The following is a 21,748-nucleotide window of genomic DNA, read 5'->3' as shown; positions in this document are numbered from 1 at the left end:
TGACTGAGCGAGGAGAGCGCTGGATTTACTTGGACCTCTTCTTCGTTTATTGGGCTTGAGGCTTTGGGCCATATACAGTGGACCTGCGTGCCTGGTGGTGGTGGCCTACACCATGCCATACCCTCGGCTACAGCTTCGGCGTCTCCATCACGACTCCGTCCGTGTGTCCGCGCTCCTGGAGACCACGTGCGTCTTAGGTTTTTTCACAAACAGCCTCACACGGTGATTACAAAAAAAAAAAGTGCAGGGTAGCTGGGTGGAATAAACCAATGTCACGACGGATACAACTGACGGATATATAAATAAATGTGTGGTTGTAAAAAACTGAGGGCCCACAGTCCAGCCAGGTCATAGAGTTTGGAGACACTGCTGAAGACATACGGAGTCAACAAACCTGCAGCCCATACCCTCGTATCCAGTGGACCTGGCCCTAGGACAGGCGGTAGAGGCTCGTGAGGGAGCGCGCTAGTGTGGCCAAGCTCCGGTCGAGGTTAGGCGAGGGCGGGGTGGAGCAATAGCAGTGGGTGGTGGGCAGTGTGGCCGGCGGCGAGAGAGCGGGCCAGTGTGGTTGAACTCCGATCAAAGTTAGGAGAGGGGGCGGAGCAGTGGGGGTGGGCAGCAAGCTGTGCGCGGCGCGAGCGGCAACGAGTGAGCCACTGGCCGGGATGGAAGGCGGGGTGGGATAGGTAAGGCGCAAGGAAGGAGGAAACGAGGGTCGTGCAATCCCGAAACGTGCGACCGGTCACGCGTGCAATGTCTACCTCCTATTACTAGTACTCCATCCGAGCCGAATATGTGCAATTTTTAGGATAATACAAGGGTACTTGATTAATATTCATTCCGAGTGAAATGTGTCTTCGACCACTCGAAGTCAAATAGTTTTTTACGAACAAAATCTTTTTGTTTCAGTATACGACATAACATGACTAGCGTCTGGGCGTTCGGACAGACTTCCGCGTCTAGATGCGCGTGGCTGCTCTATTTCCCGCATATAGTGAGCGAACAACACGGACCTCAGCTATCTGCAGGGCCACCATGCGAGCATCGCACCCACCATCGGCCCACTTGGGGCCACCACCTCCGCACGGTCGTTAGGCCACCACATCCGTAGGCATCGCGCCCGCTCGCCGAGCTCGAACTGCCACGCTGAGATGGAGGAAGGGAAGGGAGGGGAGGGAGAGGAGAGGGCAGAGGCATGGAGGAAAGAGGCGAAGCTCTACAGCAGGTCGTTGTCCGCTATTCACTGGCATCATTGCAACATGCAAATATGTGCAACACCCAATCTACTTTTGAAACATATAGATGCAACTTACGTCGGAAGACAGTGAAACATTTGAAACATGTGTCTAAAACACTAAAAAACTTTAAACACTTGAAAAGCCATTACAAAAACATATGCAACATCCAAATAAAACACATACGACATATATGTGAAACATTTGCAACATCCAGATAAAAACACTTGCAACATGTGTTCGAAAAAACAAAGGAAAAATTTGGGACAAACGTTTGCAACATGAGTGTATAGCCATTGCAACATATGCAACATCTCAATCTACTTTTGGAATGTCCATATGAAACACTTGCAACATGCCTCTGAACACTCGAAATATACGCTTGCAACATGCACTTTTAGCAAACCCTGGTAGGCGGGAGACGGACAGAGCTCTACACAGTGGGATCCGTCGCTAGGTCGCGATGGAGGAGGATGGAGCCGCGACACAGCGGAGGAAGTGGGGCCTAGATCAGAGATGGCAACGGAGAGCACTCAGGCTTGCGCGCACGGGTGCGGGAAGGAGGCATGGTGAGAGGAGGGCGCGCGGGAGGCAGAGAGTGTGGCGTCGAGGAGCGGTGTGGAGATGGAACGCAAAGGCCACCTGAGCGACGGCTCGGCGATCAGTGCGGGTGTAAGGAAAATGGACCCTTGGACCATTTACTTTGGATTTTGGTGTTTGATGATCAACACAACCAAATTGGACTAATGAATTTGCAAGTGATTGTTTTGTAGTTCAATAGGATGCAAGACGTGACTTGGATGAAGGCAACGTGATGATCCGATGATCAACACCATAAGCAAGACCTTAAAAGCACAAGAGAAGACCCAAGATATCAAGCAAAGTCCAAGCTTGAAGATAGGAACCAAGCCGTACGCAAGATCGTGAAGAAACAAGCTCATAGTAGTGACCGGATGCTGGACCGGACGCCCGATCAAGAGGCTCGGCCACAGCAGTGACCAGACGCTAGACCGGACGCTGGTGGCAGATCGACCGAACGTAGGACAGCAGAGTCCGGTCGAGTACAGAGAGGTTCCAGAGCGGCGAAAATGCGACCGAACACGTCCGGTGGCATGTGACCGGACGCTGGCAGCGTCCGATCAGTTGTTCGTGGCTCCAACGGTCAGGATGACCAGACGTGTCCAGTCAGGACGTGATCAGCATCCGGTCAGTAGCAGAAAAGCAGGATTTCGTCCTCAACGGCTACTTTCTCAGTGGGGCTTATAAATACAGCCCTCAACAGGCCAAATGAGCATAGGGGAGCTGAGGAAACATATCAAGGGTGTTGATACACCATTTTAGTGATCTCCACTTGCATAGTACTTAGTGATTCATTAGGTGATTAGCGTAGGTGCTTTGCGAAGTGCTTAGGTGGATTAGACCACCGCTTATGCGCTTGCTCTAGGTTTAGGCCTAGTGTTTAGTGACGTTTGCATACCTCTTACCACTCGGTGCTTGCGTGTACCATTGTTGTACATTGGAGGGGCTTGTAGTCTTACGAGATCATACCAACCGCATTTGTGGTGTGGCCGTCTGAAAGGTCCTAATGGCTAGAGGGGGTGAATAGCCTAATAAAAATTTCTACAACAACACTTAACAAAATGGTTAGACAATTATGAGGCGAAGCAAGTGTTGCGCGAGCCTACTCAAAATGCAAGCCACCTACCACAATTCTAGTTTAGATAGTATCTATTCACACAATAGCTATGACACTACCCTATGTTAGTGTGCTCTCAAAGGCTAACTAAAGAGCCACACCAACCAAGCAAGCAAGCTCTCACAACTAGCTACACTAAAGAGCTTGACAACTAGTTTGCGGTAATGTAAAGAGAGTGATCAAGAAGGTTATACCGTCGTGTAGATGAAGGAACCAATCAATCACAAGGATGAATAACAATGAAGATCAATCACCTCGGAATCAATGATGAACACAATGATTTTTTACCGAGGTTCACTTGCTTGCCGGCAAGCTAGTCCTCGTTGTGGTGATTCACTCACTTGGAGGTTCACGCGCTAATTGGCTTCACACGCCAAACCCTCAATAGGGTGCCGCACAACCAAGACAAGATGAGGATCACACAAACCATGAGCAATCCACTAGAGTACCTTTTGGCTCTCCACCGAGGAAAGGTCAAGAACCCCTCACAATCACCACGATCGGAGCCAGAGACAATCACCAACCTCCGCTCGACGATCCTCGCTGCTCTAAGCCGTCTAGGTGGCGGCAACCACCAAGAGTAACAAGTGAATCCCGCAGCGAAACACTAACACCAAGTGCCTCTAGATGCAATCACTCAAGCAATGCACTTGGATTCTCTCCTAATCTCACAAAGATGATGAATCAATGATGGAGATGAGTGGAAGGGCTTTGGCTAAGCTCACAAGGTTGCTATGTCAATGTAAATGGCCAAGAGAGTGAGCTTGAGCCGGCTATGGGGCTTAAATAGAAGCCCCCACGAAATAGAGTTGTTATACCCCTTCACTGGGCACAACACGGGGTGACCAGACGCTCCGGTCATATTGACCGGACGCTGGACCTCAGCGTCCGGTCGGCCGACGACAACCACGTGTCCCGATCTCAATAGTCACTTGAGTTGACCGGACGCTGCGCTATAAATGACCGGACGCTGAGCCACCAGCGTCCGGTCATTTCAGTAAGGTTCCAGAAACGCATTTGGCCCACCGGACACGTCCAGTCATGCACGACCGGACCCTGCTAGCATTCGGTCAGAGACCTTAGCCTCTGTGCGCTGCCCGACAATAGGACCGGACCCTGCCTCCAGCGTCCGGTCATTGAATGACCCAGTGTCCAATCGTTTGATCGACGCCAGCGTCTCCGCTGTTACAATTGACCGGACGCGCCGGTTCCTCTAGGACCAGCGTCTGGTCACCTTGTGACCAGCGAGACTAACTCCTTTTTACCTCTAACTTCTTCACCCTTGCTCAAATGTGCCAACCACCAAGTATATCACCTAGTGCACATGTGTTAGCATATTTTCACAAATATTTTCAAGGGTGTTAGCATTCCACTAGATCCTAAATGCATATGCAATGAGTTAGAGCATCTAGTGGCACTTTGAAAATCGCATTCCGATACGAGATTCACCCCTCTTAATAGTACGGCTATCAAACCTAAACGTGATCACACTCTCTAAGTATCTTGATCACCAAAAACAAAATAGCTCCTATGGTTTATACCTTTGCCTTGAGCTTTTTGTTTTTCTCTTTCTTCTTTCCAAGTCCAAGCACTAGATCATCGTCATGGCATCATCATCATCATGCTATGATCTTCATTTGCTTCACCACTTGGAATGTGCTACCTATCTCATGATCACTTGATAAACTAGGTTAGCACTTAGGGTTTCATCAATTCACCAAAACCAAACTAGAGCTTTCAATCTCCCCCTTTTTGGTAATTGATGACAACCCTTTCATAAAGATATGAATTGAAATTCAATTGAGTCAATGTTGCTTGTCCAAGCATATTTACCATGTGTAAAAGAATATGGACAAGTTTCATGAACCCCAAATGGTAGCAATTGCTCCCCCTACATATGTGCTAAAAGTATGGATTATAGCGTGCACATATGCTTAGATAGGAAATATAGGAGATAATGTCTACCAAATGATGCTAAGGTATAAAAGATGAAGTTTGAAGCGTGATACCAATCGGAGTGCACCATTATACCATCCTTAGCACCATGGTTAGCTTTATACCGCTTGGAAACATACTTTGAAAAGATACTACTTGTCAACACTTACTTGGAAATGAAAGTTATCTAATGATTTCATTTCATCATTCAATCTTACAACTAGCATACACCACACAAGCATGGATATTTTAAAATTTAGAACTTATGCCATGCAAGCAAACATATGAAATGCACATTCAAATGCACCATACAAGTTCATGAGCTTGCTCCCCCTACTTGTGTGCTCAAAATTTTTAATTAATTCCTTCCCTTTGTCATATCTCTCCCCCTATGTCAAATTCTCAAATTCTCCCCCTATCACTTGTATCTTTATTTCTCTCCCCTTTCTGTTGTCTTTTCACTTATCTTTGTGCACTATTTCTCCCCCTTTGTCATCAATGACCATAAAGGTTTAAAAACATAGATATGTAGAGATTATCAATGTCAATCAATGGGATGAGGATCATTTTCCTAAATTTGGTCCAATCTAGATCATTTACCAAAGATATTTAACTTGATTTGATCCAAGGACAAGCTTCTTCACACCTCCAAATAAGGGTTATCTTGTACCATGTTGAGTTAAACACTTATAGTTTATTTTCTAGATTAAACACTAGGTTTACAAGCCCATAAACATGTCATATGCTATCACTAGATTAAGTTAAGCATAGAAGCAATAGTGATACCATATAAACATCAAATTCATTTGTTTTTCATGAATGAGCCTAATAAAATGGAGAGATGACTAGATGCACTAAACATGTCCTTAGCAAGGATGTATGTCATGTCAATCAACTTTTACCTTGGATTGCTCGAAGGAGAGGCATGTCATATAAGTGGGGGGTGCATCAACACATTTGAGAAATCCAATATGTTCAACTCATTCCTTAGCTTGCAAAACCTTTTCTCATCCAATGGCTTGGTGAATATATCGACAAGTTGATCTTTGGTGCCTGTACTCTTAATACAAATGTCCCCTTTTTGTTGGTGGTCTCTTATGAAATGGTGACGGACATCAATGTGCTTTGTTCTTGCATGTTGAACCGGATTGTTTGTCAACTTGATTGCACTCTCATTGTCACATAGCAATGGCACTTTCTTGAACTTGAATCCAAAGTCACTCAAAGTGGCCTTCATCCAAAGTATTTGTGCACAACAACTACCGGCGGATATGTATTCGGCTTCGGCGGTTGATAATGCAACACTATTTTGCTTCTTTGATGACCATGAGACAAGTGATCTTCCCAACAATTGACATGTGCCCGATGTGCTCTTTCTTTCAACCTTGCATCCCGCATAATCCGAGTCGGAGTAACCAACTAGCTCAAACTTTGCTCCTTTGGGACACCACAAACCAACATTTGATGTATGCTTCAAGTACATCAATATTCTCTTTGTAGCCTTCAAATGACTTTCTTTTGGTGAGGCTTGAAATCTTGCACACATGCATACACTAAACATGACATCCGACCTTGATGCGGTCACATAGAGTAGGCTTCCAATCATAGATCGATATATTTTTTGATCCACCATATTGCCACTTGCATCACTATCCAAGTTGCCATTTGTTCCCATTGGTGTGCTAATGACTTTACTATCACTCATGCCAAACTTCTTGATCATGTCCTTGATATACTTGCCTTGACTTACAAATGTACCATTCTTCAATTGCTTGATTTGAAGACCAAGGAAGTAACTTAACTCTCCAATCATAGACATCTCAAACTCATAAGCCATCATTTTTCTAAACTCATCACAAAAATCTTGATTGGTTGATCCAAATATGATGTCATCAACATAGATTTGCAATACAAACAAGTCTTTTCCAATCTTTTTGATGAAAAGAGTGGTGTCAACCTTGCCCATTGTGAATTCTTTAGAGAGTAGGAAATCCCTCAATCTCTCATACCATGCTCTAGGTGCTTGTTTCAATCCATACAAAGCCTTCTTCAACTTGTATACATGGTTGGGCTTCTTGTCATCTTCAAAACTGGGAGGTTGCTCAACATATACTTCTTCATTGATGTAGCCATTTAGAAATGCACTCTTAACATCCATTTGATAGAGCTTGATGTTGTGGGCACAAGCATAGGCTAGCAAGATTCTAATTGCTTCCAATCTAGCAACCGGGGCATATGTTTCTCCAAAGTCAAGACCTTCAACTTGTGTATAGCCTTGTGCTACCAATCTTGCTTTATTCCTTACTACTATCCCATCTTGATCTTGCTTGTTTCTAAAGACCCATTTGGTTCCAACCACATTGTGTCCCTTTGGTCTTTCTACCAACTCCCATACTTGATTTCTTGTGAAGTTATTCAATTCTTCATGCATAGCATTTACCCAATCAACATCCTTCAATGCTTCATCTATCTTCTTTGGTTCAATAGATGACACAAATGAGAAATGCTCACAAAATGAAGCCAATCTTGATCTAGTTTGCACCAATGATAGTGTCCAATGGATGATCCCTTGCAATATTAGTTGGTTGGAGCATTGGAACTTGATTGCTTGCACTTCCTTGATCATTGGGTTGAGATGATGTACTAGCCAGTTAATCTTGTTCATTATCAAGAGAGCCACTTGTACTAGCTTGATTTGTATCATCTTGCACATTTGAGTTAGAGAGCACTTGCACTTGATCATCTTCATCATCATTCATTTGCCTAGGCCTCAATTCACCAACATCCATGTTCTTCATGGCATTTGAAAGTTGAATGCCTCTAACATCTTCCAAGTTCTCATTTTCTACTTGTGAACCATTGGTTTCATCAAATTCAACATCATGAACTTCCTCAAGAGTACCACTATCCAAATTCCAAACTCTATATGCTTTGCTTGTAGTGGAATAACCAAGTAGGAATCCTTCATCACATTTCTTGTCAAACTTGCCCAATCTAGTGCCTTTCTTCAAGATATAGCATTTGTAACCAAAGACCCAAAAATATGCAATGTTGGACTTTCTACCATTCAAGAGCTCATATGGTGTCTTCTCTTTCAATCGGTGACAACAGAGGCGGTTGCTACAATAGCAAGCCGTGTTGATAGCTTCGGCCCAAAAAGATTGACTCACATTGTACTCACTAAGGATAGACCTTGCCATATCAATGAGTGTTCTATTCTTCCTCTCAACAAGGTCATTTGATTGTGGAGTGTACTTGGCCGAAAATTGATGTCTAATTCCAAATTCATCACATAACTCATCAATTCTAGTGTTCTTGAACTCACTACCATTGTCACTTCTAACTCTTTTGATGGTTATTTCAAACTCATTGTGAATGCCCTTGACAAATGATTTGAATGTTGCAAATACATCACTTTTGTCCACTAGAAAGAATACCCATGTGTATCTAGTGTAGTCATCCACTATCACAAAGTCATATTTGTTTCCACCAATACTAGTATATTGTGTTGGCCCAAACAAATCCATGTGCAATAACTCAAATGCTTTACGTGTGCCCACTTAGTCCCTGAGCCTGATAGTAGGTGACGTGGTCACGTGATGCCAGGGTCAGAAACAGTGGTCAACTGAAGAAAAATCCCCAGCGTCATGGAGAACCAAGTTGTAGAAATGGCGTAGTCCCCGAGCCACAAGTGAAAGTATCGGTGAAGTCAACCCGTGGAGAAAAAACCAGAGTAATGGCTGTTCAGTATCGGTTACTGAGCCTCAACAAATGGCGGCGAAGCAGGTGAATATTCAGCGAGTAATAACCAACTACGGCGATAAATGGGCGATACGGGCTGTAGTTGCGTGAAGGCCCAGGTAATGGCCCATTAAACCACTTTGGAGAATTCAGAGAGGCATAGATCGTGGGAAGGTTTCCCAAAAACCCTCGAATGTGAAACAGTGGAGGGAGTGCTTTATAACTGCGCCGCCGCACCCCACGCTCCCACCTTTGCCACTTTGTCATTTCATCTTCATCCTCATCCCTTGTGCTTCCTGATGCACATCCACACGCGCATCCACCACCAATCTCAAACCAGATCTGAGAAATGGCACCAAAAAAGGGAGCTGTGAAGCCGAGGAATGCGGCGGCCGGAGCTAGCTGTGACGAGGAATGCATGCCATCGAAGATGGGGGAGGTGGAGCTCAATAGGATGGTGGCAGCAGGCATTCTTCCAGACCGTGTCACCGTCGGATGGTGGCCAGCCAGCGGTGAGCCCTTCCCGATGCCTCACACTAATGAAGCTGTAGTGTTTGAGGATTATTTCTGGTGTGTGTTGGAGTTTCCTGTTCATCCTTTCTTGAGGGATCTGCTGGAGTTCTAGACAATTAGTCTATGCAATCTCCACCCGAACACCATATTGCACATCTCAATCTTTATCCATTTCTATGAGGCGTATCTAGGGTTTCTTCCGCACTTCAACCTCTTCAGACACCTGTTCTGGTTGAAGAAGAAGGGCGGCAGTGGTTCCAAGGTGGTCGGTGGAGTGTATCTTCAGCTACACGATGGAATGGTAGGCGAGTACCTTACTGTGCCGCTAAACACGTCGCTGAAGGGGTGGAATGCCAGGTGGTTCTATATGAAGCAGATCCACCCTACCGTCCGCTGCGATGCCGACCACATCCCGGAGAGCCAGAAGAGCTAGTCGGAGATGCCAAGCAGCGCTGATATGGAGCAAGTGAGGGAGCTCCTTAGCTTAATAAAGGACGTGAAGACCAATGGTGGACTGGTGGTGGTGAGAAGTTGGCGTCGACAGTGGATGAGTCGGTGATGTTGCTTGAGGCGACGACGGAAACCGCCGGGTCTTCGAGAGCAGAGGCTGGAGCCGTCGATGCCATGTCGGTGTTTGGAGCAGAGAGGCATGTGATGCCAGAGGAGCAGATGACACTGTCTGAGGCATCGGAGGGCATGGCTAGATGCGCTATCCGGCCACCGAGCCCCCAGGTGGTGCCTCCAGCTGTGGCGGAGGAGGACGAGGTGGAAGAGATCGAGCGTGATGAACCTCATCCCCAATCTATCTGAATCCTCCACAAGCACGGCGATGAGGTGGTGGTTGTCTAGGAGGAGGACACCACTTGGGAGATGAGGAGACTGAAGTCCACCCTTGTCGGAGTGATGAAACAAATTGAGGTTAGTACTGCATCTGGAGTGCTCGTCTTTGACGTTGGAGATCGAAGATCGTCGTTGTCATTGTGCATTTATAGGGGATATCTTGGATTGCCGAGCAGTGGCACCAGCTGATCAAGAGGATGGAGCCCCTTGCCGAGGAGAATGAAAAACTCAAAGAGGCGATGAAGCTGATGAAGAGAAACATCCAAAGGGTCTAGCGTGAGCGAGACCTTGCTGAGTCCAACGCGCGGGACCTAGAATACCAGAAGAGGGTCCTGTCTGAGTAGCTTGCGGCTACGTCCGAGCAGCTATGGGGCAAGTCTAAGCAGCTGGCGAATGCTTCCACGCAACTAGAGTAGAAGTCCGAACTGCTCAGAAGCGTATCCAAGTAGAAAGTAGGTATGGCGTATTGGCGAATGTGCTTTTGTATTGCTGAACAGCCATATTTTTTGTGATGACTGTTGTGCTTATAGAGCAAGATGTGGAGCTCAGCCAACTACGCCAAGCTGACAAACAACTCTGAGAGGAGAAGGCGAAGGAGACAGGGCGAGCAGACAAACTGGCTGAGGAGCTGAACAGTGAGTACTTCTTGGTCAGACTTACTGTTGAAGTAGTTTCCTTGCTTGATGGAACCTTGTAACGCTTGTCGACTACTGTCGGAGGGTCAAGGCACAGTTTGATGTGCTGGTGCAGGAGGCTAGGACCCAAAGGGAGAAGTTCGACACCGTAGTCGCTGGAGTCAAACTGGTGCTCCACTACATCGACCTAGAGGCGGCTCCTTAGCCCGACGGTAGGCCGCCGCGTTCAAACACCGTCATCGAGAGGTGCAAGGCGGTGTGGAGGAACTTCAAGAGCTTTAACCGTGACGCTGTTGTTACCTCCATTACTCATGCCCTTACGGTGGTCCGGTCGCACTACCCAGCCATGGAGCTTTAGGCAATAGGAGCCGGATTCGCCGAAGGGATGAGCGAGACAGAGCACCGCAGCTAGAGGATGAGGTGGAGGACACGGCAAAGAAGCTGGCCGGCGACATCGACATGTTCAGTGAGATGGAGGGCGATGGCGAAGCTTAGTAATCTGCTCGGAGAGTATGCTCTATAACATCTAGAGAGGGAAGTTAGAGTGCACGAGAGCGTAGAAAACATTTATGTATGTGTATAAATGTTATAAAGTGCATGTTTATGCAGTTTGCTGGTATTTGTGGTGAAGAATTATTGTAGTAATAACCCTAACACAATTATACATAGTATAAGTAGCGTCCGAGCAGTTAGTTCGTTACTGAACTCTTTGGCCTTAACTAGCCCATGGTCCATAACGTCAAATGCGGAGCCCATGCATGTGTAGGAGGAACAGACGTCACCAAGGAACCACAGCCGACCACCCATAACGTAGAGCGTGGAGCCCGTAGCACGTGTAAAGAGAGATCAGAGACTAAGTCTTCTCCATAGAGCGTAGAGCAGAACATGTGCTGCTTGACAGTTGGTGAAATATCTTGGAGATAAATGTAGTATAAGTGGTGTCCGAGCAGTTAGTTCTTTACTGAGCTCTTGGCCTTGGCTAGCCCATAGTCCATAACATCGAGCGCGGAGCCCGTGCACATGTAGGAGGAACAGGCATGACCAAGGAACCACAGCCGACCACCCATAACACAGAGTGTGGAGCCCGTAGCACGTGTAGGGAGAGATCAGAGACTAGGTCTTCTCCATAGAGCATAGAACAATACGTATGATGCTCATTGATTGGCGAAATATCATGGAGATTTGGAAAAAAAATGTTCGGCGATTTGGAGAAACCTGTTCGGCGGAATACATTGGACATTTGGAGAAACGTGGTTGGCGATTTGGAGAAACTCATTCGGTGAGATACGTTGGAGATTTGGAGAAACATGATTGGTGATTCGAAGAAACTCGTTCGGCGAGATACGTTGGAGATTTGGAGAAACGTGATCGGCAATTTGGAGAAACTTGTTCGGCGAAATACGTTGGAGATTTGGAGAAACGTGGTCGGCGTAGTTATGGCGATTTTGTTATTGGAGTTCGTTATGGAGTAGCTTAGAGCTCGGTGACCGTAAGTGGAGATTAAACCATAATGGAGAAATAATGGAGACAAATTATTGCGACAAAAACTTTATTCGTCATGGAGCAAAGAATACATATCTGGGGCGTTTCAAGGATAGAAACGTATAAGGTGCTTGATGTGCCATGAGTTTGGGACATCGATTCCATCTAAGTCACATAGGTGATAAGACCCTGGTCGGGTAACCTCTTTGATGACGTAAGGCCCTTCCCAGGGGGAGGAGAGCTTGTGCATCCCTTTGGTTTTTTGTTTTCTATGGAGAACGAGGTCGCCGACAGCAAATGAACGACCCTTGATGTTGCGGTTGTAGTACCTCCGCAAGCCTTCTAGATATTTGGCTATGCGGACACAGGTGATTAGGCATTCTTCCTCGGCCCTGTTGACGTCCTCTGTCCGAACAGCTATGGCTTGCTCTTCATTATAATTTTCCACCCTAGGTGCTCAGAAGGCAATATCCGCTGGTAGTATGGCTTCTGAGCCGTAGACCAAGAAATATGGAGACACACTAGTGCTGCGACTAGCTTGAGTACATAGCCCCTAGACCACAGCTGGTAGCTCTTTGAGCCATCTGCCCGGATGCTTTTCTTCTTTCTGATATAGCCTCTTTTTGAGGGCATCAAGGATCATGCCGTTCGCCTATTCGACCTGACCGTTGGCTCTAGGATGGGCAACGAAGACGTATTTGATGGAGATGCATTGGTCTTAGCAGAAGTCCCAAAAGTGATGTCTAGTCAACGTAGTTTCGAGGTCGATGATAATGCTATTCGGGAGACCGAATCTATGGATGATATCTTCGAAGAGCTCGACTGTTTTCTTTGAAGTAGCCGAGACAAGCAGTTTATACTCGATCCACTTGGAGAACTTGTCGATGGCGACATATATGTACCAAAAACCACTTGGCACTGGCTTGAAAGGCCCAATCATATCTAGTCCCTAGCATGCGAAGGGCTAGGAAGATGGGATGGTCTGCAGCTCTTGTGCCGGCATGTGTATTTGCTTGGTGAAAAATTGGCATCCTTCACAACGTTGGACGAGATCTTTTGCATCAGAGATGGTCGTGGGCTAGTAAAAACCATCTTGGAAAGCTTTGCCGACTAGGTTTCTCAAGGCCGCGTGGTTGCCATAGGAACCAGAGTGAATTTTGAGAAGTAGCTTCACTCCCTCTTCTTGTGTGATGCATTTCTATAGTATCCCTTCCTTGGCACTTTTCCTCATCAAGTTGTCATCCACCAGCACATAATGCTTGCTTCAATGAATTAGGCATTCAGTTTCAGTCTTGTCAATGGGTACTTCGGCGCTGGCGAGGTACTTGATGAACTATTCCCTCCAATCGGTGGCCGGCGAAGGTACCGTAAGTACTAGCTGCTCGGCGGGGGGGACTTCTGAATTTCCTTATCTTCTTTAATGGATGGTGCCAGAAGATCTTGAACGAAGACCCCTGGCAGAATCATGGTGCGAGAGGAGCCTAACTTGGATAGCTGATCGGCAAGCTGGTTTTGATCATGTACCATGTGGTGGTACTCGATACCGTAGAACTTCCCTTGAAGCTTCCTGATTTCGGTGCAGTATGCATCTATCTTCTCACTAGAGCAGGACCAGTCTTTATTGAGCAGGTTGATGACCAGCGTAGAGTCCCCGTATACCATGATGCGTTTAACACCAAGCTCAATGGCTATACGGAGTCCGTGGAGACAAGCTTCATATTCGGCAGCGTTGTTGGAGGCCAGAAAATGTATTCGAAGAAAGTATTGGAGTTTATCCTTGGTCGGCGTGATGAACAGAATGCTCGCACTAGCACCGTTGATGTTGAGAGCACCGTCAAAGTACATCACCTAGTGCTTGGGGCAAGTAGCGGTGATGGGCTCTTGAATCTCGGTCCACTCAGCAATGAAATTGACAAGTGCCTGAGACTTGATGGTAGGCCTGCTTCTGAATTCGATGGAGTAAGTGCCAAGCTCGATGGCCCACTTGATGATGCGGCCATTGGCCTCTTTATTGCAGAGAATGTCCCCCAGAGGGAATTCGGTGACCACGGTGATCTTGTAATACTTGAAGTAGTGGAGGAGCTTGCGCGACGTAATCAGGATGGCGTATAGCAGCTTTTGGACCTAAGGATAACGAGTCTTGGGATCATTAAGAACCTCGCTGATGAAGTATACCAGACATTGCACCTTATAGGCGTGCCCAACCTCCTCATGTTTGACCACAATGGTTGTGCTAACGATGCGAGAAGTAGCGGCGATGTAGATCAGGAGAGTTTCGTCTGGTCGTGGTGCCATCATGATCGGAGGCTTTATTAGGAACAACTTGAGCTACTCGAAAGCTGTGTCTGCCACCTTCGACCAGGAAAACCGCTCAGAGGCCTTGAGGAGTTTGAAGAACGGTAGCCCTTTTTCACTAAGGCACGATATGAAGCAGCTTAGAGCAGCCATGCAGCCTATAAGCTTCTGTATATCCTTGACGCATGTTGGTCGTTTCATGTTGGTGATGGCGGAGACCTTGTTGGGGTTGGGTTCGATGCCACGTGCGCTGATGATGTAGCCTAGGAGTATACCGAATGGAACTCTAAAGATGCACTTTGAAGGGTTCAGCTTCCATTGGTACCTTTTTAGGTTGGCGAACGTTTCCTCAAGGTCAGCGATAAGATTGTCGGCGGTCTTAGACTTGATGACCACATCATCGATGTAAGCTTTGATGTTGTGGCCGATCTGTTGATCGAGGCACATCTAGATGGCCCTTTGATAAGTCACCCCGACATTCTTGAGTCCGAAGGGCATGGTGGTGTAGCAGTATGCACTGAAGGGCGTGATGAACGACGTCTTAATCTAGTCTTCTTCCTTGAGGGAGATCTGGTGATAGCCGGAGTAACAATCGAGGAAGGAGAGGAGTTCACAGCCAGCGGTGGAGTCTACAACCTCATCTATCCGAGGCAGGCTGAAAGGGTCTTTAGGGTAGTGTTTGTTAAGATCAGTGTAATCAACACACATTCTCTATTCTTTATTCTTTTTTTGAATGAGAATAGGGTTTGCTAACCACTTAGGATGATACACTTCTTTTATGAATCCGAGAGCTAGGAGCTATTTTATTTCTACCCTAATAGCCTCCTTCTTGTCTGGCACGAATCGATGGAGTTTCTGCTTGATCGGTTTGGCGGTCGGCAAGACATTCAAGGAGTGCTCAATCTTCTCCCGCGGTACCCCTGGTATGTCTGCAGGTTTCCAAGCAAACACATCGGTGTTGGCACGTAGGAAGGAGACGAGCATGCTTTCCTATTTGGGGTCGAGGTGAGCCCCAATCTTCACTGTATTGAAGGGGTCATCGAGGCCGAGGCCAACCTCCTTGGTTTCCTTGGACTTGGCGGAGGCGCAAGGAGGCTCTAGTGATGGGATCTCCAGGTCATCGGCGGGCACCATCTTGGCATCGGTGACCACACTAGCCATCTAGATGGAGAGGTCGGTGGCTTCGGTGAGAGCAAGACTCTCTGTCTCATAGGCGTAGGCGATGGAGAGGTTGGCCCACAAGGCCAGGACTTCTGTAGGTGAAGGCATCTTCAGCACCAGATAAGCGTAGTGTGGTATGGCCATGAACTTGGCCAGAGCTGGCCGACCAAGTATGGCGTGGTAGGCGGTGTTGAAGTCGGCGATGTAGAAGTTGATGTGCTCGATGCAGTAGTTGGTTGCCATGCCAAACTATACTGGTAGGGTGATCTCTCCAAGCGGTTTCGATGCCCTACTAGGTACCACACCCCAGAAGGAGGAGTCTAAGGGTGTGAGATCTGTTATACCGAGGCCCAACTCCTTTAGGGCTCCGGTGTAGAGGAGATTCAGAGAGATCCCACCGTCGACGAGCACTTTTCTTAAAAGCACTTTCTAGATGGTTGTGTCGAGGACGAGGGGGAAACGCCCTATGTAGGGGATGTCTGCCCACTGGTCGGTCCTGCTGAAGGTGATGGGGACCTCGGACCATGGGCGATAGTTGGGGTTGGCGGCGGCATCTTCCGTAGTGACGGCGAGCACCCGTTGGGCGACGAGCTTCTGTTCTCTTCTGCTCTCGGTGGAGGTGAGGCCCTCAAAGATGGTGGTGACCACCTTGTCATGGTCCTGGAAGGCATTGTTATTGCCCCCAGGTGGTCGGTGGCCTCTGGCTCCGTCGTTGGTGTCATTGTCTAGTTTTTTGTCCTGGAACTCCTTAGCCAAGCCAAGGCAGTCCTTTATCTTATGTCTGGCATTCTTGTGGAGAGGAAATGGGTCATCGATGATCTTCTTGTATTGCTCGTCATAGTTGCACTTGGCGTGAGGTTCATTAACGGCGGCAACAATGTGGTCTGGCCAGCGGCGGTGATTTTGACCAGACTTGGGTCCTTCTGGCCGATCACGGTCGCTGTCACGATGGTAACTGTGGTCTTCGTAGCGGCGATCATTGTGACGTCAGTCGTCAGGGCGGTCATCGTAGCGACGTGTTGGGCGATGAGTGCCCGCATCCTTGTTGAAGCGCACCTCAGCTTCCTCGACATCGGCATACTGGTTGGCAGTCGTGATCATCTCGCCAATCCCTATGGGTGGCTTGCGGTTGAACTTGGAGTGAAGCTCATGGTGATGGAGTCCTCTGATGAAGGTGGTAATGACCTCTGCTTCCATGATGTTGGGAATAGAATTCCTCATCTCAAAAAAGCGTCTGATGTAGCTACGGAGGAGCTCGGATGGCTTCTGGTTGATGCGGTTGAGATCATGCTTGGTGCCCGACCGAGTACACATAGCCAAATAATTGTCGGTGAAGACTTTTTCAGCTCTTCCTAGGATCTGATGGAGTCCGGGGCAAGGCTTGTGAACCAGTTCATGGCAGTTGGCATGAGCATGATGGGAAAATAGTTCACCATGACACTGGTGTCTCCTCCGGCGGCGCGGACAATAGTGGCGTAAGCCTATAGCCATTGTGCTGGGTTCATCCTTCCTTCGTAGGGCTCGACCCTAGTGATTTTAAAACCATGGGGCCATTGAATTGTTTGAAGCACCCTCGTGAATGCTTGGGGCCCTTCAGGGTGGGCGGCGCTGTCGTCTACAGCGTTGCCGACGTTGAGCGGCTCGAGAGCTAAGTTCGGGTTACCGTACTCTTGCTCGTACTCCTAGCGGCGACGTACTTCTTATTCATGGCGACCAAAGCGGTGTTCATCGATACATCATTGTGCATCTCAGAGATTATTGAGGTGCACTTGGACATCCTGGTCGACCTCCTAGTCATGTTGGCGGTGATGTTTGATGCGGTTGCCCCTAGCTCTACCCTGGAGGGGTTGCCTGTTGTTGTGGTGCTGGTCGGTGAAGCGACTTGGGCGGCGATCAGATCTTTGCATGGCTGATCGACAAATCAAGGTTGTGGAGCATGAAGGTCTCTGATCTTGGTGGATCTCATTGACCTAACAGTGTGCCGCTTTAAGCATGGCGGCGACCTTAGCGACATCTAGTGTCTGTGGGAGCCGGGCAAGCTCATTGGCGGCCACTACCAGATTGGTGCTTGGAGTCTTGTAGACATCGTGGCCATCAACACGGACAAACTCGTCATCGAGGTTGCGTTGCAGTGGCCTTCCTTGCGAGTCAAGCTGCTGCTCGGCCCTTGCAAGGGCAGCCTTGTTTGCTCGGTGTTGCGCACGGTTGATGTTTCGGTTCTAGCGAGCGGTGTGTTCCTCCTTGGTTTCGCCGTTTTGAGGGGGGCTGTCGATGCTAACGTTGAAGATTGCCCCGCTGCGGAAAGGAGGGAGAGGAAGTAGCTTGGTGGTGGTTTCGGCGGCAGTCTTCGTAGAGCTCTAGGACTCAGAGTCCGGATTCTCCTCCAGGATGGTTTGGAGGGATGCTCTAGGGCATCAGCCAATGTGCAGCATGTTGATAGCTGGTGGAGGTTGGACAGTGATCTGGTCGGTGGGAGGATGGACATCTCCAACCTGGTCGGCGAATCTACCCCTTAGGGCATCTTGGTAAGCGGCGGCGGTGTTGGCAAACCCAAAGGGTAGGGCCATAACCCTTGGTCTCCCGAGCGGCCTCTGATAGATCTAGATCGGAGGGTAGTCGGCGCTGAACTCGACTGTCCAGAGCCAATTCGGCGATGGAGAGGCAATCGGCGAGCTTCAGACCAACCTGATCGATGGATGTGACCAGATCATCGTTGTTGATCTGCCTCCTTTAGTAGCGAGGAAGCGAGCGGCGAGTTGTTGAAGAAGGTGACCTTGGAGGCAGTTCCGAGATCGGATCTATAGTCACAGGTGTTGGGGTGATCGGCGCAGAATCGATCTACATCGGCTCGATGAGCTCTTTGACTCCATCAGCGTTGATGACCCATGAGATGGATCCAACCGTGAAGATCTGGCCGAGCTACGAGAGGGACGAATAGCCTGCGAAAAAAGCCATCTTGTTTGACAAGGAAACAGCACACACACCCCTACCTAGCGTGCCAACTATCGATAGAATATCGTCGACAGTTCTCTAAGGGGTATCCCATGAAGGTAGATTGATTGACAGAGAGGCGTGTAATCAAGAACAAGAAGGCAACAGAGACACATGAGTTAGATAGGTTCAGGCCGTCAGTATGACATAATACTCTACTCATGTGGTCTGTTGGATTGTATTGGCTATCGTATGATATTGCGTGAGTTTGGAGGGGTCCCTGCCCGCCTTATATAGTCTAGGGGGCAGGGTTACAAGTCGGTTAGATCTGAGAGATAACCGGAAAGTAATTACAGATTGCAGGAATCTTAGGATCATACGTATCCTAATAGATCTCGTAGTATCTTCAGGATATCTTCCCGATGTCTTTGCGGGAGGCGCCAAGTAGAGCCATGCCTCGCAAGGCTTTGTCTTGTGGGCTGGGCCACCCCTGAGGGCGTAGCCCATGTGGTCTCCTGTGGGTATCCGGGGTTGTTCCCCCCCCCCCCATAGAAACCCAACTAGGGGCCTAGATGCTTTTAGGATCAATTGATTCATCTAGTGCCAGCCACACCGGTGGCAAGGGGCAATCCGGCAAGCTGCACTAGTCCTAGGGTCCCTTGGGGTTGGTTGTGGCTCGACCAGAAGAAGCTCAGAGCGGGTGCTCTTCGAGTAATATTTAGATTATTTCTCTAGTATTTCTAAGTTTTCTATTTAATGAAGTTCAGTTCTTACTTTACTTTATTTACTTGATCTCTGCTTGCATTGAGCGCTCTAGTTTTAACGTTGAATTAGAGTAGTAATCATTAGTGTAGACATGGTGACTAGGCTAGTGTTTACCCAAGATTACGCCCAATCCCACGGATAGTTGTGGTAGCCCCAGAGGTGGCAGCTCTATAAGGCCTTTGTAACCCACCACGTTAGGATTGGTGTTTTCGTAGAGCTTTTTGGTAGCCTTCCTCCGACCACTTCTCCTCACTTCATTCGAGGGTCGGAAAGGTACTGTCGCTCCAAAGTAAATGAGTGTAGTAAGCCCGAGCCTTGATTAATTAGTTCATCTTAAAAAATCTTAGGAGACCCTCTCTACCCACAAAACATTTCATTTAGTCTTTCCTTGGACGTTCTTGATTCATTACTAGTTCACTTCGCGTTCCCCGTAGAAACGATACCTTGGAATACTCCTTGGTGAAATCTACATCGGTATCCATGCGCTTGCGGATTTCTCTGTGTGCATTAATAAATACCAACAAGCTTTCTGGCGCCAGAAATGCTTGTTGGTATTTCTCAACGACTATTGCAGGATTCCGCAAGCACACAAAACTAATGTGTAGCACTTCGCTCGATGAGTACCATGTGTCGAATTTATAATTTATCACACGAGAAGGTGGAAGACTAGAATTTATAAGTGGACTAGGATTTGCTAGAGGATGGCTTGAGTTGATCCTAGGTAGATAAATGATAGTGAAGGATGAGTGTGAACTACCTAAACTAACTACTACTAACAAGCTCACCAGAGGTAGCTAGGTGGGAGAGCATGCGATATATCTTTCTAGTAACTAAGGGTAATCAAATAACTAGAAGAAACACATTAGTACTTCGGGGCACAGCCCGCCTACCAACTAGGAGAGTTAAATAGACAAGGTCTGCCACGAGCCCTACGATTTAATAACTAGACCTATTGTGGTGGAATACAGAGAATGGACAAGGCTGTCACCACTTGCCACCTAACACAATCTATCCGGAGGCCTACCTAGCCATATCCACAAGTAATCTATAACCTAAGCACCACGCGTAATCTATAAACTTACTACTTCGATCCGAGCTCCGATGAAATGAGATCAAAGCACCCTAACCAGATGGTGGAACCGGTACTGACGAAAGACTACTAATGATAAGATAAGATAACATATGCTACTAATGCCAAACAACAAGCACCTAAGCTCACTAATGATGAACACTAATGATTAAGTACTTAAAGTAAAGCAAGCAATACTAGAATAAAGTACTGAAATAAATACTGAATAAAGTAATGCAGAAATGGAAGAATTACATAGGAGCTATACCAAACCTAGAAGACTATTTCGGACTCTAAGAAGCTCCGCTCTTGTTCTACTCCACTACTAGACTACTACTCTATAGCTAAAGCTAAGCTAGAAAGCTAAGAGAACCTTGGAGAGCTTGGAAATGAATGGGGCACTTCTCCACCGAGCTCCACAGCCACTATTTATAGTGTATAGTGAAGGGAGGTTGATGGCCACCCTAGGGTGCCAGGCGGTGGCAGGGGGGCACTGGCCGGCCCTAGGATCCACCGCCTCTTGATCCTCCAGCTCTGGTTGGCTCCCAATGATGGTTATAGAAGCAGCACGTGGTGAAACTTGGCCGGTAAGTCGATTGGTGAAGCTCCAAGTCTATGACAATGGGCCCATGGATCCATGGCCTCTCCATCGTGACCCTTGGTTGGAACCGACTTAAATCAACGCTTGGCATTACATCTGGAGGAGCTCCCACGAATCGGTGATGTGGCAAAGTGCCAAGTTGGCACTTGGTGGGGCCAGGCGGCGCCGGGCGGTGCTAGCATGTGGGCCCAAGTGGCCCTGCCACATCTACTTTCTTCCTTGGTCCATATTTGTCACCATTTTGGCCAAACTTTGGTATATTTCCTGCATACAAATAATTCTACAAGCACAAGTGGAACTTGGTGAAATTTAAACATAATTCTTTACATGTGATGATGATTTACCTCACTTTACCATGATTTTGGATGGAATGTTGATGGTCAAAATAGATGTTAGTGACCGTCAACACACATGTCATGGCAATTAATGGGAATCGGAGAAGTTGGAACAAAAGGGCTCAATCCACATCTTATTGATTCGGCGGGGATAGGAAGAGAGAACAAGAGAAGATAAAAGAATGGTCCCACATTTCTTCAACCTGCTCAACATAGAAATGGTCGGAGGTTGAAAGAGTCAGACCAACACAAGGGAGGCACAGGTAGCAAGACCTACCACTCTTCAATTTACTCGCCATGTCAAAAGGCAGTAACAGAAGAAATGCCTCAGCAATACACTACCTTTCGATCCACTCATCATGGTAATGGATGGGAACCGAAAAAGTGACGCACAAGAGAGTTGACTCAGCAAACACTCACAAATGACACTCCACACCAACCCGTAGGGCACCACGACCTATGTGCAACTAGATCGGCACTTTGCTATTCCTAGGGTTCATAGCAGTGTTGTTGT

Source organism: Miscanthus floridulus, chromosome 14, assembly GCF_019320115.1.
Source record: "Miscanthus floridulus cultivar M001 chromosome 14, ASM1932011v1, whole genome shotgun sequence".
Taxonomy (NCBI): Eukaryota; Viridiplantae; Streptophyta; class Magnoliopsida; order Poales; family Poaceae; genus Miscanthus; species Miscanthus floridulus.
This window is presented reverse-complemented; position numbering follows the sequence as displayed.